The following is a 14,222-nucleotide window of genomic DNA, read 5'->3' as shown; positions in this document are numbered from 1 at the left end:
GGTGATGGCCTGCTGAAATCCCTCTCTTTGGGCCTCTCTGGCAGGACAATTTGGCTGCCCAAATCCACAGCAGGTTAATCCTTAGGGACCACCTAGGAGCTGGGACCAACCAAAATGTGTCCAGCTTCAGACTGATTTACAACACAACCATTGCTGAAGGAGTAATGATGTTCAAGCTGATAAGGTACAAGAGAGCAGATTTCGCCGTGGAACCTTCCCCAAAAATACAACTTACCTCCATAAAGACATGGTCCTTAGTCAATACATCCACTAAAATTTGCATGGTACTTTCCAGGTCAGCAAAATTTTCTGTCCTAAGGTCACTTTCACTTGATAGAGTTTTTTATCTCTTTTTTATCTCATTTACTCATTTTTGTGTTAAAATCAACTTGACAATGTTCTTACATCCATACCAACCATCCCATTAGATCATTGCCATAAGATTTAGTCAAGGACTCTCACGTTCAGACACAGCTGCAGTTCAGGGCATCACTGAAGAAGACTTCTCCAAAACTTCTTTGCAGTGCTGTTTAAAGGACATTTTAATACATGCTCCAACCCTGACTCATCTGCAGTACATCACCACAGACCCTGCACCACAACATCTGCATAAATGCCCTACTCTTATCTCACAGCATTCTCCAATATAGACCTCACAGGAAGGAAGGGAAAGGAAGAAATGTTGTCTTGAGGCCAGACACTGAGGTCAGTAGTCCATCCTGCTTCTGAAGGATCCCTGCTATGTGTGTTACAAGGGGTTACCAACCTCTTGGCAAGCAGTCAGGCCAAACCTCCAGGAACAAATTCACGTTTGAGCTATCAGGTATAAATTGAGGCAGATCCAGGGTCAAGGTGCTTTGCGTGCCCTGTGGATTTCTCCATCATCCTCCTGCCATCTAGATGGTCCCACAGCTTTGTACTACTGGGAGTTGGACAAGAAGCAGCTGGCAAGGCACGTAGACTGCAGAGATGCAGGAAGGTGAGATGGTTCATTCTCCAAGGGTCTGAGCTCATGGATACATCTTGAAACCATGGTCCATCGCTGCAGCAATGAGTCAGGGAGCCAGGTTACAAATGTTACGCGTTTTCCTTAGCAAGCCTCCTCCAATGTTTCAATTGCCTAGGCCTTTTCATTGGCTTGGCAACAGGCAAAAAGCAGCCTACTCAAGGTCTGACAACCTCACAGCTTTACAGAGCCCTATAACTCATGGAGGAGAGAGAAATATTTTGAAATTTGGCACCTGTGGGAAGCCAAATTTCCATGAAGTGGCATGGAAGAGGAGCCTCTCAAACTAGCAGTGTCAAAAGAAGCATCCCCATCTGGATGCTTCCACAGACTTCATTATGACAGAAGCATCTTTCCCTGAAAGGCCAAGGACCCCCACCAAGGAAAGGGACACTGCTGCCCTTCTAATCAGCTTTCCAAGATCATCTACCAAGTCAATTGAGAACAAGATAAATCTACATTAGGCATAAACTGCAGAACGCTTCCCTTGTCCCAAAGCAAAAACAGAAGGAAAAAGAAGCCAGTATAATCAAGATCTGCAAGGGCTGTAGGCTTGTTCCTGGTAGTATATTTAGGCTGTAAGATACTTCTGAGTTTTGAACTCTAACAAATCTTTTTTTCCCTCGAATTTGTATATTTGTATATATTTGTCATGAGCCACTGGCTAAGGCATCCTAGGACCCCTGGGCTCAAATGGGTCTGTGCAGACAGAGCAGATTAAAAAGTCCGTAAGGATCTGCATGTTTCTCAAAATCATATCATGTCTCATTTCCCCGAGTTCCCTTCTCATGAGCATGTGTGTTTAAAGTCCACATTTCTCTGGCAACTCCACTGTAAACATTCTTAATATTCTTAAAACAGGCCACTAGGATAGAAACACTAGCAGAACTTCAAAACAGCAGATCTGCCCTTTCCACAGGAAAGAAAAGGAAGTGTAATTGCAGCGGAACTATCACTTTGAAAGGTAAGAGTCACTCATGAAGCATGTCTTTGGCTACCTGTAACAACTAGGTTCTTGTTTTGATATTCTTTTTTTGAAGTTGATGATGAAGTAATGTAGCAGGAATGCAGACACAGAAGAGTGGGGATCTTTGGGTGAGAAAATTCCCCTTGACTAATCATTTTTCTGACAGCACCAGTCACCTTTCAAAGTAAGTCTTCAGCCTTTTATCCTTCTCAAAATGTGTCTGGAAAGACCGTGATATGGATACCTCACAGATTCTCGGAACAGAAATAGAAGAAGAAGATGCAGACAGAAGATAGACTCTTTTACTTACATTACACAGCCAGATCATCCTGTAGGAGCTGGTAGCAAGGTCCAGCTGATCTTATCCTTATTTTAAAATAGGATAATGATTATGGAGAACACAGGGAGATTCTCAGTGTGTGATTAGTACCACACCACTTCCCTGGCCAGCTCCCAGTGTGATACTCACCAGGCTGAGATCTTTTACTTAATCCATTAAGTGTTAGCCTAGTTTTATGGTCCTCTCCATGGAATCAATTTCACATGGATTAAGGTACATGGAGAAGCTCAGTCATCAATACAGTTAGGCCAGCAGGGATGAAACACAAGCTGGGGTTGCAATGGTCTCCTTGCCTGTCTTTGGAATGTCCAGATCAGGCACATCTGCAAATCTGGTGTGTGCATACAGAAATGAGACAGGTCTTTGTAAATCTCCACCATTTCTTGTTCTTTCAACACAGATGCAGAGAGAAGGAAGCACCATAACAGACACAGGAGGAAGTGCTGGCTCCTTGCAGATGTTTTCTTTGCCTGCACCTCTGTGTGTCACATACCTGGTGTCAGCAGGTTCCCTGCTTGACATTGGCTCAGCTGGATGGCAGGTCAGGAGGATAGGAACAGGGAGGGAGGGCAGAGGAGGGCAAGCAGACAGCAGTGTAGTGGCTCTCCTGAGGCAAAAAGACATCATATTGCAGCAGGGGCCATCCTGCAACAAATCCTGTCCTGGGCTCTAATGTGCCCAGATGCAAAGGAAATTTGAGTTTCTTAGTAACTGAGATTTTTGGTGTTTAATAGCCAAAGTGCAGTGAATGGAGATGCTCTCAGTGAAAGCTGGCAAGCCAACCTTCAAACACCCCATCCCTCCCTTTGTGAGAGGAAGCTTTGGTACAGAGATGGGCCTGCTGCTTCGTGCTGTGGAAATGACACAACACTTCTAAATGACGGAGGACAGTGTGGATCCAGTATTGACTGTATCAGAGTAAAACCGATTTGCATTCACAGAAAACAGTAGGCTTTGATTATGCCTACATTTTACAAGCAGTGAAAACCTTTCATGTCTTGCCAGTGTTTCAGTGCATCATGTACAGAACCAGTACAGAGCTCACTGAGGATGCTGGAAATTTGCTGACCGCTACAGATGATATTAGGGTCGGATCCTTCTGGATTCAAATTATTTTCTCCTGTGAAGTGGTAAGTTAATGAGAGGTGAGAAAGAGATAAGAACAATATCTCATGGTCTTTTAAATACGGAGAAAACCACAGAATCATGGAGCAGCTGAGGCTGGCAGGGACCTCTGAGGATTGTGTATTTCAGATCCTGCCTGTTGCCTGTCACCTCTTGCCTCTTGCCCTGTCCCCATGCACCACTAAACAGTCTGGCTCTGACTCCAGGAAGAGCAGTCCCAGCTCTCTACGCCTCTCCTTGTATGCCAGATGTTACAAGCCCTTACAAGGGTAGTGGCCCTTGACTGGACACAGTGTGGTATGTGCATTCAGCTGGAGAGCCTTCACCCTGCCAAGGTCCCACTGAATGGCAGCACAGCCACCTGCTGTGTCAGCCACTTCTCCCTGTTGTGTATCTTCTGCAAACCTGCTGAGGCTTCTCTCTGTCCCACTACCCAGCCATTAACACAGCTGACCCCTAACACAGGGTGACCCCTGAAGTATGTCACTGGTGACAGTAGCCAAGTTATGGGAACATGTAAGGATTTTGTGTCTTGAAGGGTTTGATTTCTACTGATAAATATATGGAGATGTAAGAAGAGTTCTTCTAAAGGCTTATGGAAGGATGTACTTTATTGGAGACAGACTAATAAGTGTTAGAGTTTATTTTGAAATGTCTATTATTTTAAAATATCTACTACTTAGTAAAGCATGAAACATTATTTCATTTTAAATATGTGCAGCATTTTAAGACTTGGACTTTTAAAATATGTAGATATTTTAAAATAACTCCATTGTGTAAACAGATCCTTACTTAATAGTGCAATGTCTTGTAAACATTCTAAATAATTTAATTGATGGGTTTTATTTTCTTTCTGTGCCTCAACCATAGGCATTCCTCAGTTTAGATGCCAACTTTTCTATGCCTGGAAGCTAGAGAATAAAAACAGTTACACTCTAAAAAAAGGGCAGTGCTTAGGGTGAAAGGTCCTGATCTTGCAAGTTCTTGCTCACATGGAAACTCAACGGCACTACTTGGGTGAGGAGGAATTACTCACCCAGCAGAAATTACAAAATGAGGCTGAGCTCTGCTACTAAAATGGTAATAATTCAAACAGGGAAAAGATTATTCACCTGATGAAACAGAAGGAGCCTGACTGTACAAATCTGCAAGTTTTAAAGAGCCAACCAGGGCTGAAACTCACTGGATATCTGTTTTGAAAACAGATGAGTACCTCCAGCTAAGCTGTTAGACTGCAGTGATGTTTCAACAACTGGGATTTTTTTAGGGTTTTTCTATTGAATGTAGATAAACTACACAGATTTCAGGCCTATTTGGAAGCCAGCTATATATTCACGTCAATATTAATAATGCCTTGGGCTAGACAGAAATCTTGAAAACTATTTGTTTACATAAATAAAAACCAGTGCATTTTTTTGAGTTACTTCATTCTGTGGCCTTAAAAAGAGTGTCCTTGGCACAGTAAGATGACCTTATCCTTAGAAAAATAGTATTATATGTCAGAAATGTCTTAATTTCCTGACACAGCAGGACAGAAAAGCCACTTTTATTCCAAGGAATCCAGCTTGTTCATACGAAACCTAAATAAAATGAACACATCATGACACTACAATACTGATTGTCTGACTCTTGAGATAAGGGTGAGTGCCTAATGGCTGTTTTCCAAACAAAGAGCACTCAGTTAAGAACCAGGGTACATGTCAAGAAGGTTTTAAAGGGGAACATTACTCACAGCTCAAGAGTAGTTAAAGAACATTAAATAGGCCACGGAACTCTGTTTCTTTCACTGCAACAAGGGGAAAAAATTCCCCAAATCTATAAATCTTCTGTTCTCTAGTTCTTTTCTACCTGGGCCTTCCCTGATTCTGAGCACCTCTATGTGATCTTCAACTGAAATTTGACAGAAATGGCAGCAGCCCACTTCCAGGATTCAGGGACAGTCGAGTTGGTGTGACCAGACCCTGCATGAGGTCTCTGCCACACCTGGACAGTTTCAAAGCCATTTGCAGCAAAAGGCATTTACCACAGTGGAAAGTTCATAATTTTCAATTCTTCCAAAAATCTCAACTAATGTAATCTAAGCTAGTAGTTCTCAACCTGCAAACAGGCACCTAAACTTTTCAATTTCTGGTCCCATTTCCCTTTTCTCCTTTAAAGACATTTCTGAATTTCTGAAAGATGATGATCCCATGAGTAATTAACCAACTTCCTAACTTCCTTCTTCTCTGCTGTTCGTGGCAGACACTCCCCAGCTATAGGTTGGAAATGAAAAAACTCCAGTGCAAAGCTCTTCACTTAGCACATCTTGGTGATTGTCCCATGGAGAAGGTAATGGGCAATGCAGTTGCCTTTCTGTTGTTTCAGTGCACTTCATTCTCATTCATATCCACCTCTTCAACTGGGAAAAAAATGGTTCTTTGAACAGATCTAGTAAAGCTTCTTACATGAGAAGCACTGGAGAGAGTATTCCAGTCTGTGTATAGGCAGGTCTTCTTTAAATTAATGCTGATTTCCTTTCTTATTTTTGGTTGTGTCCGAGTGTAATTGTTGCATTTGGAAGAACAGAGCAATTACCTTCTCCAGGTCTCCTCTGTTGTTCTTGGTCGTTACCTTGTAAGTAGCTGTGTGCCTATGGATCTTTGTGCTTGGCCAGCTTTCACTGTTGGATTAAGGTCTAACATTTTATTGCTCAGAAGCATCTTCATAAATAATCCATTTCCAGTGTAAGACTGCAACTGATTCATTTCTTTCTGGGGGGAAAGATCAGAGGTCCCAAAGAAATGGAAATGTCATGTTTCTGTGTCAATTTAAAGGCTTGTTCTTGGACCTTGTTGGTATCTAGCTACTAAAAACTGAACTGGTCTGTTTGACTTTATGACAATATAATCCATCAGAAGAGATCCACAAATAAGTTGGGTTTTTCTTTTTTCTCTGGTTAGTGCATTTTCTAAGCAAAGTACTATGTTACATTAAATATGTCTCCCACCATTGTTTATTTGCAGGCCTGTTCTTTAAAGGATAAGCCAATTTCCTTTCAAATGCAGCTGATTTCTCTCTGACTCAGTCTGACAGCTGTGACAATCTGTTTGTGACAGAGCTATTACATACCAATTTATATATTAAAAGTAGCCGAAGGTGGAGCAGTCTCACAGGTAGGTTTAGAACCTTAAAACATTGTGTGAAGATTCATCAAATTACTCTCTGCTTTTGTGGGGTTTTTAATGATGGTATTACTTTTTAACTTTGCACTTCAGTGAGTTGTCTTACAACAGTGACTCTTACCCATGGAAAAAAATGCCTGGAATGTCCAAGTTCTGCTCCATGCTACAGTCATGATTCTTTGGCAGTGTGGGAACACATCAGGCCAAGGCTGGTAGTGGGCTGTTTGCCGTTCCGGGGCAAATTGTTTCTGGCTCGGTACCATATGCCTGAGGGTGGCATGTGTCTTCTCAGGAAGGACAAATTACTCTCCTTCATGTTTGGCAAGCTCCTGTTGGCATAGCAAAGAGGACTATATTTAGTATTGGTACTGTTTAGCCAACAAGCTGGGGAAATAGTCATGATGATGGGACTAGAGATTCACCAAGGCTGTTTTCCAGGAGCTGAAGAAGACATGGTTGAAGTGAACTTTGAATTTCCAGCTTTGAATCTTGCTGCTCCTGTTTTCTTTGGGTACAGTACATCCTGCTCCAAAGCCCAGGCCTCTGGTGCTGCAGTTTGAACTGAGCACATTTACTCCAGCTTGGCATTGGTGGAATTCCTACAAAGCTGGCTATTTGTATATACAGCTTGGTACCCAAAATTCTGCTCTCCTTGTTCTGTTGAATCCTGTCGCTGTTCCTGCTCCCCTGGTGACACATGCTGTCCTGGCTGCCTAAAGGACACGTGCTCCAGGTGTGCTGAGAGTCCAGACAGCAGCAGCCGCTGCTCCCAACAGAGCCCTCTTTGCCTCTCATCTGCACTGGGCATGTGGCTTACCTACAATTCAAAAAGCTCATGGGACCAAAGGCAGTATGAGCCCTGACATTCACTGCAAGAATTTCACCTCCTCTGTTCCTTTCCCTTGTGAAACAACATCAGGAACTTGCCAAAGAAGCGGAGGAACATCATAGGGTATCTGATCTCTTATTCATTTTATTTATCTCATTTCCACCTCAAATTTGCCACAGGGAGAGTCACTGTTCAACAAGAGTGTCTGAAGATCCTCCTCCTGGAAGGCCATGCCTATGGGAAAGGTCTCAGTCATCTACTGTTTGTATTAAGTTGAATTTACACTTTCAGCTGGTAATTTACTCTATACTTAGGCTTTGCATAGATAGCAGTGCTAGGAACAAGGTAAAAGAAATTACCTCTTTAGGAAAAAGAAGGCAAGTGCCCCAGTATAAACTCATAGGGGATAAGCTAAACTAAAAAAAGCTAAATAGGCTTTTTATTAACAAAATGTTTCAAACACATGCTCTGCTCACAACTCAGCTCAAGACACATGAAAAAATATTAAGGAGGACCCTAATTCTCTAATTCCATATCCCTTCCTTAAAAAATCCATGTGACCATTTACTTGTGTCTTGACACACATTCTCATAAGCAAAGGAATTTTGGAGCTATTCTTAGAAATAGTCTCAAAATGTACCTTAATCCTTTGCTTGGGCATTTAAATCTTCTTTTCCATCTGAAGCAAGTGTTGTTTTTGGCTGTTGTAGCTATAGCCAAAACATGAAAAATCATCTGTGCATGGGTTGGCTGTATTGGAATTTTCTCTTCTATATGCTAAGCAGGAGGTCCTGTGGGCTGGCTAATACTGTACATGTTTTCTCTTCATTTGCAATTTTGGTATTGCTGGCAGGATATTGCACAGTGAAGAGCACAGTGTTATCCTCTTCCACTGTGTGTCCTTCCTGTGTGCATAAAAATTAGGTTGTTCTGCTGATTTAATTACTTTGAGGACAGATCATCTCCTTAGGAGTCTTGTCACAATACTGACATTTCTTGTGGAAGTTTTAAGTGATTTGACACTTTTTATTATAGTACAATTTCTAGCTTATCTTCCAGTGAACAAATGTTGATTAATAATTCTTGACATTACAAACAAATCACAGATTTTGCTTATTTTCAGTAGTTCAGTAAACTAGGGGAAGGTCTTGACAACTCTAATTTGCTGTGCTTAGTGGATGATTGAAATAAATAAATAAATGAATGAAGTGAAATTAAATGAAATGAAATAAAAATAAAAATATTTTTTTATATTTCTCAGCTTTCTGTCCATTGGGCCAAGAAAAATCTGGAAAGCAGGTTGTGCATGTGTGGGACATCCACCCTGTACAGACCTGTTAAATCCCTCAGATATTTGTTATTGACTATTACTTTAATAAATTCACTGCAGGTCCCTTATGTAGCAAACACTGCCAAGTGGTAACTCACAGCTATGAATGTTCTTCAGGTCATAAACTCCCTCTGGTCTAATTATCTGCCACACAGGTATTTGTTTGCATCTTCCAATGGAGCCCTTTCTCCATGAATAAAGTAGCATGTGCAAGTGCAAGACACAAGATAGTTGTTGGAGGGCAATACACACTCATTTTAGCTTGGTAAGAGGCTTTGTAAACCATAGATTTTAGGAAAACCTACATGGTAAATTAACAAGAAACGTACAACGCCTGGCAATTTGTAGTCTAAATGGCATACATAGATGTGAAAATGCACTGAAGATTGATGTTCCTTCACTGCACACCACTCCCCTTGCAGCTCACAAGCTTTGTGGGGCTCTGTCACAGCCTGATGTGCTGAATAGTCAGCTCCCAGGTTGTTTGATTGAGTTTGAAAAATTACCATAGTAATCAGCTGTCACAGGTAATGGTTTCCTCTGAGCTTAGAAAGAGCAGCCGCCAGCTCTTGCTGTGCTCTGTTGGGTGCGCTGGGCATTGCTGCCAAGCTCCTTGGGTTCTGGTTCTGTGATTTTGAACAAAGGAAGCAATCTCAAGCTATTTTTGACCATTCTTGCTGGGGAAGTGCACAGCCCACTCTCCCTGTGTGTACCTTCTGAGAGGTCTCCTGAGTATCTTTCGGAGCAATTGAGGTGTGCGGGCTGTAACCATCAGGTACTCTTTCTGCAGTCTATAATCCAGAGCTAACTCTGTTTATGCCTTCCACAGTTCTTTGGTAGCCAAGAATACTTTGTTCCACAAATTAACCAGAATTACTAACCCTAATCCCCAAGGGTTGATTGTTCTAAAAGATTCAGTATCTCATTGATCTCATTTTATCTTCTAGCAGGCACTGAGCACTTCAAGGGAATTAACGATTTCTCCAAATGTTGTGTGTTTTTTCAGCTCTTTATCATGGTATTTTTTCCCTATGGGCTTCTATGGTTTCATGCCATATTTTTATATCTTTTAAATCGTTCCCTTTTTGTGACATTTCTGATATCTACAAATATTTCTTTTCCCTTTTTGAATGGAAATGTTGCTACATGGGTGTTTGTTCCCTCATCTACATTCATGGAGCTTCTCCCTGTAAGAGTGCCAGTAAGTTGTCTACTTCTAATGGTGTTTAAATTGTGTTTCAAGGCTTGTTGTGTCCTTTTTTGGAGGTCTTCTGTGAACTGTGACATCTGCTCTATTACAACAAGTCCTGGCAAGTTGTTATGAGCTATACTGTGGTTTCTAAACCTTTTTGAAAAAATGGTGCATTTAATAGTTTTTCTATGATTCAGTTTCAGGTTATAATCTCTTGATCTTGTAAATAATACAAGTATTTATTGTAGTTTATATTTGATTCTGTTTTACATTAGGATATTGCAATTATGATAAAGACTTTTCCATATATCTTTTTTATTGGCCTATTCCTTGTGAAGATGGTACTCCAAAGGGTGCTCTCTAATGCACTGCTTTACAGGGAGTCCTGAAAGCAAGTAACTTGCTTCTCAGAAAGTGCAGTTGCTGATGCCACTAGCTAAATTGATCAGTGTTGGACAGTATGCATACATGATACCAGGTAGTACAACTACACTGTGGTAGCCCCACATTATTGCTTTTTTTGCGTCTTGGATGTTCTCTAACTATTGCACTTAATGGCATTAAGGTTTATCCGCTTTTCCAGTCAAATGTGTATTCACTATAAAGTTCCTTTTCTACCTTGAGCCCATTGATAATAGCAGTCAGGAGGGTGAATACAGAGCATTAAACCTGGGAAAGCTTAGTCCTCCAGTGCTTTGCACTTTGAAGCATATACACACAGCTTTTCCTCCTTTCTTTTGCTCTTTGTTTCCTTGTCAGAATCAGGAGAATTTTTAGAAAGTTTCTCCCAGTGCAGGTGTTGACAGCAACTCCAGCTAGCAGCAATTTTGACATGTGGTTCTTTTGCTGACATTCAGCTGTGCATTTCCTGGCTGTAAGATACAGACTGTTTATTCTGGTTTTAGGTTTTGAAGTCCCAGGAACAGCAACAAGAGAGGAGAAATGAGGAATTAGGCGCCTGATCAGCAGCAGCAGCAGCAGCAGTGGCGGCAAATAGTCATTCATATTATGGTTTTACCTACCAATTAAAAAAAAAAAGCATAAACTTAATGTTTTATAAACTATTTATTCTCACAGAATAGTCCTCACAACACTACTACTTAAATGGCATGAATCCCACAAAAGGGCATTTCAGTAACCTACTCTATCTGCTGAGGTCTAAACCCTGCAGAGCACAGAGTTCATCCTGGCACTTAAACCCTGACTCTACACCCATTTTTGCCAGAGCTGCTGCCACTGAGTCCCCTTGGAGGGCTGCAGCTGCCCCCAGTGGCTGCCTCTTCCCCATGAAGCTGGTATCAATCTCCACAGGACCTACAAGTCTCTGGTCTTGTTAGAGGCCACTCTTTAGCTACACTTTGGTGTGTTGTTGCAATGACAGAATCCCAAAGACTGTCCTCTGAAGTATTAACGTGTAGCTAATTAGCATCTCCCTATAATTGTCTGCCTTTGCATGAACCATGACCTTGAATCAGAAGGTCCTTGCCTGGAGTGTTTTGGTTTCAGACTACTTTAAAGCTACTGAGATCTCCAAGTATTTTTCTCTCCAGGTAGGCAGAATTACTGTTTTACAAGGTTTGGAAAATACATCATATTCTGTGGGAAGGAAACAGGTTGTAAAACAGAGATGCTGTCATGAATGTCATCAAAATGAAGAATAACTTTGGCTGGAGGGACCTGTTTATTTCACCAAGATTTTTTCATGCAGACATTTGACAGCTGAGCAGAGGATCTGCCATCCAGCATCAGAGACAGAGTCTGTCCAGGCCACTATCCTGTCCACTATCTGACAGGGACCAGCTCCAAATACTTCAGAGAAAAATGCATTTCCATCATGATGGGAAGTAACTTCCTCATGAGATGAGTTTACTGCCAGTCCTAGACACTTGCTGATTGATTTGGGGAAGAAGCAGTAGATAATTTTATTTTTTTTAATCTCAGGTTGTTTAACAGTAAATACATTGAGCAAAATTCAGTTCTGGCTGTATCCTGAATTGTTAATGAACTCTTTATCATGAACTGCATTGTGGCAGCACATTTCTTAGGTTATTAAACAGTCATAGCCCTCTTAGCCTTTTGCAGGATAATTAGTTTTGATAAAGAAATATATATTCAAAGGCAAAGGAGCATCTGGTACAAACTGAGCTGTAGTCTTAAAACTGTTTTGTACTATGGTTCATTAACATTTCTATTTTCTTCCAATTTCTCCTTTAAGGGATCTTTTCTGGGTATTCTTCATTACATGAGATTTGACTTCTCTTGCGTATCTATTCATTGTTTATCTTACAAAGAAGTGCTGCTATCTACAGTGTCTTTTTTCTTCATGCACTTAATAAATGGATCAGTGGTAAACTCTGATGATAGGCACTAGACCAAAGACAGCTTTGAGAGTGTGACCAGCATTGGCACACGGTGACTCCTAATGCTGAACACTGAGTGACTGCACCCAGGTGTGGGATGTGCTTGCACTTACAAGATACAGCACTTCTGCCATGCACAGGAATCTTTTATTAGCTAAAATTAACTGGCACATGTTTCTGGCAGTGCTGCTGCTGTTTCCAAAGTGACAACCTCTTCTTTTGCATCCCCAGGAGAATATCTGAGAAATGGCACACACTGCCTACCTGCCTTCCTGAGCCTGCAGAGTGCTCTTGCCAGGTCAAGCGCTCCTGGACACCCTCTGAAACAACAACCCCCCATTCCAGGGGTAGATAGGAGTTTATCCTGTCCAGTGCTTACTTGTTTATTATCAACAGGCAGGTCAACAGCCTCTCTCTTGCTGGGTACAACACCAAATGATGCACAAAAAGCCTGGAGAAGCCATGGTCTTGTGCCTGTCTCCTTGTAGAGATTAGAACAGGTCACCAGTGCCCCTTTTCTCTAAAGACATAATGATGTGCACACCTCACATGGGTATAACCATGGCATTTGTATCTTTGGTCAGCCCTTCTTATGAACTGTGTAACTGCAAACAGTTTGTCTTCCTGTTTTCTCCAGCATGAGTCTTACTTTCTGTCAGCATGTCACAAGATTTCAAATATATTAGTACCTTTTTGGGCCAATTCTGGCTTCTAAAAGCCAAGAGGGGCTAACACAGAAGGAGTCTCTCCCTGTTGACCTCTCTCTAGGAGAATTCATTATTTCTGGAGTTGTTTTGAACATATTATGTAAGTTGCAATGAGAAGATTCATGAAAGCATGTGAGTGTTTTCCAGAAACTTCAGTGTTGCTGGGATGCTTAAAGAGCCCACCAGACCCTGCAGATGGTATCCCAGATTTTAATAATTTTTTATTTTAACTACATTATAAAGTCATTAGCATAGAATCTGAAATCTATATAATCCTTGGGACTCGTGGATTAGCAAAATGCTGCTGGTAAGAAGAAAGGTTTATAATAAAAATACAATAATCATAATTTCCATTGATATTTTTCTAAAGTTATTTGTTCATATCTGTATTTCTGTATCACTGATCACATTTTAGAAAAAAATCTGCTAAACATGTTATATCTCAATACTCTGCTAATGATAGATTAAGCACCTTTAACAAGTGCAGCCAGTGTATTCAATGAAGATCTAAATATAATCACATTGTACATCTGAGCTCCATTTCAACTTCTCTTCCTGTCCTGGAATATAATTAGGATGGAGCCTTGAGGACACACTCACTCACTGTGTGTCCACAAACACTAACTCACATCTCAATGACCTTGATGGGGCCAAAGCAGATGTCAAGTCACAACTGTGTCTGAGACACTGACTCTAAGAATAGATTTAAATTTCCACTCTTAGGTGCAATTGCAATGTGAATGAAACTACCAAGAAAATACAACAGATCTCAAAGACAAAGTAGCCCTTAAAATAATTTTTAAAAAATAATCTTAAGGCTAACAGAAAACTGTGATGATAATTGAGACTTACACAAAAATTTTAGTCATTTACTTTTTCTGCATGCTGTGTTAGACCATCTGAAAAAGGTTAGTAGTTAGTGACTAAGTTACATTTCCTGGTTTATAACCCTTAAAAACCAGTTATTCTCAAAGTCCAGTGAGTTTATGCCCTGGGAGACTCAGGAAATTGTGGTTCAGGCTCCTGCTCCAGCAGTAGCATCTGTGCTAAAGCTCCAGCTCTCCCGGCCTTGGGAATGCCACTACAGAACGGGACAGCCGTGCTCTGTCTGGGACATGCAGATGTGTCCTTGTGTCCACCTGTAAAGCAGCTCCTCTCCCCACTGAGGCTGGACTGCCTCAAACCACATCTCTGCATTTTTTCTC

This window comes from Cyanistes caeruleus, chromosome 4, assembly GCF_971803275.1.
Source record: "Cyanistes caeruleus chromosome 4, bCyaCae1.hap1.1, whole genome shotgun sequence".
Taxonomy (NCBI): Eukaryota; Metazoa; Chordata; class Aves; order Passeriformes; family Paridae; genus Cyanistes; species Cyanistes caeruleus.
The sequence above is the reverse complement of the archived record's forward strand: the minus strand, read 5'-3'. Positions refer to the sequence as shown.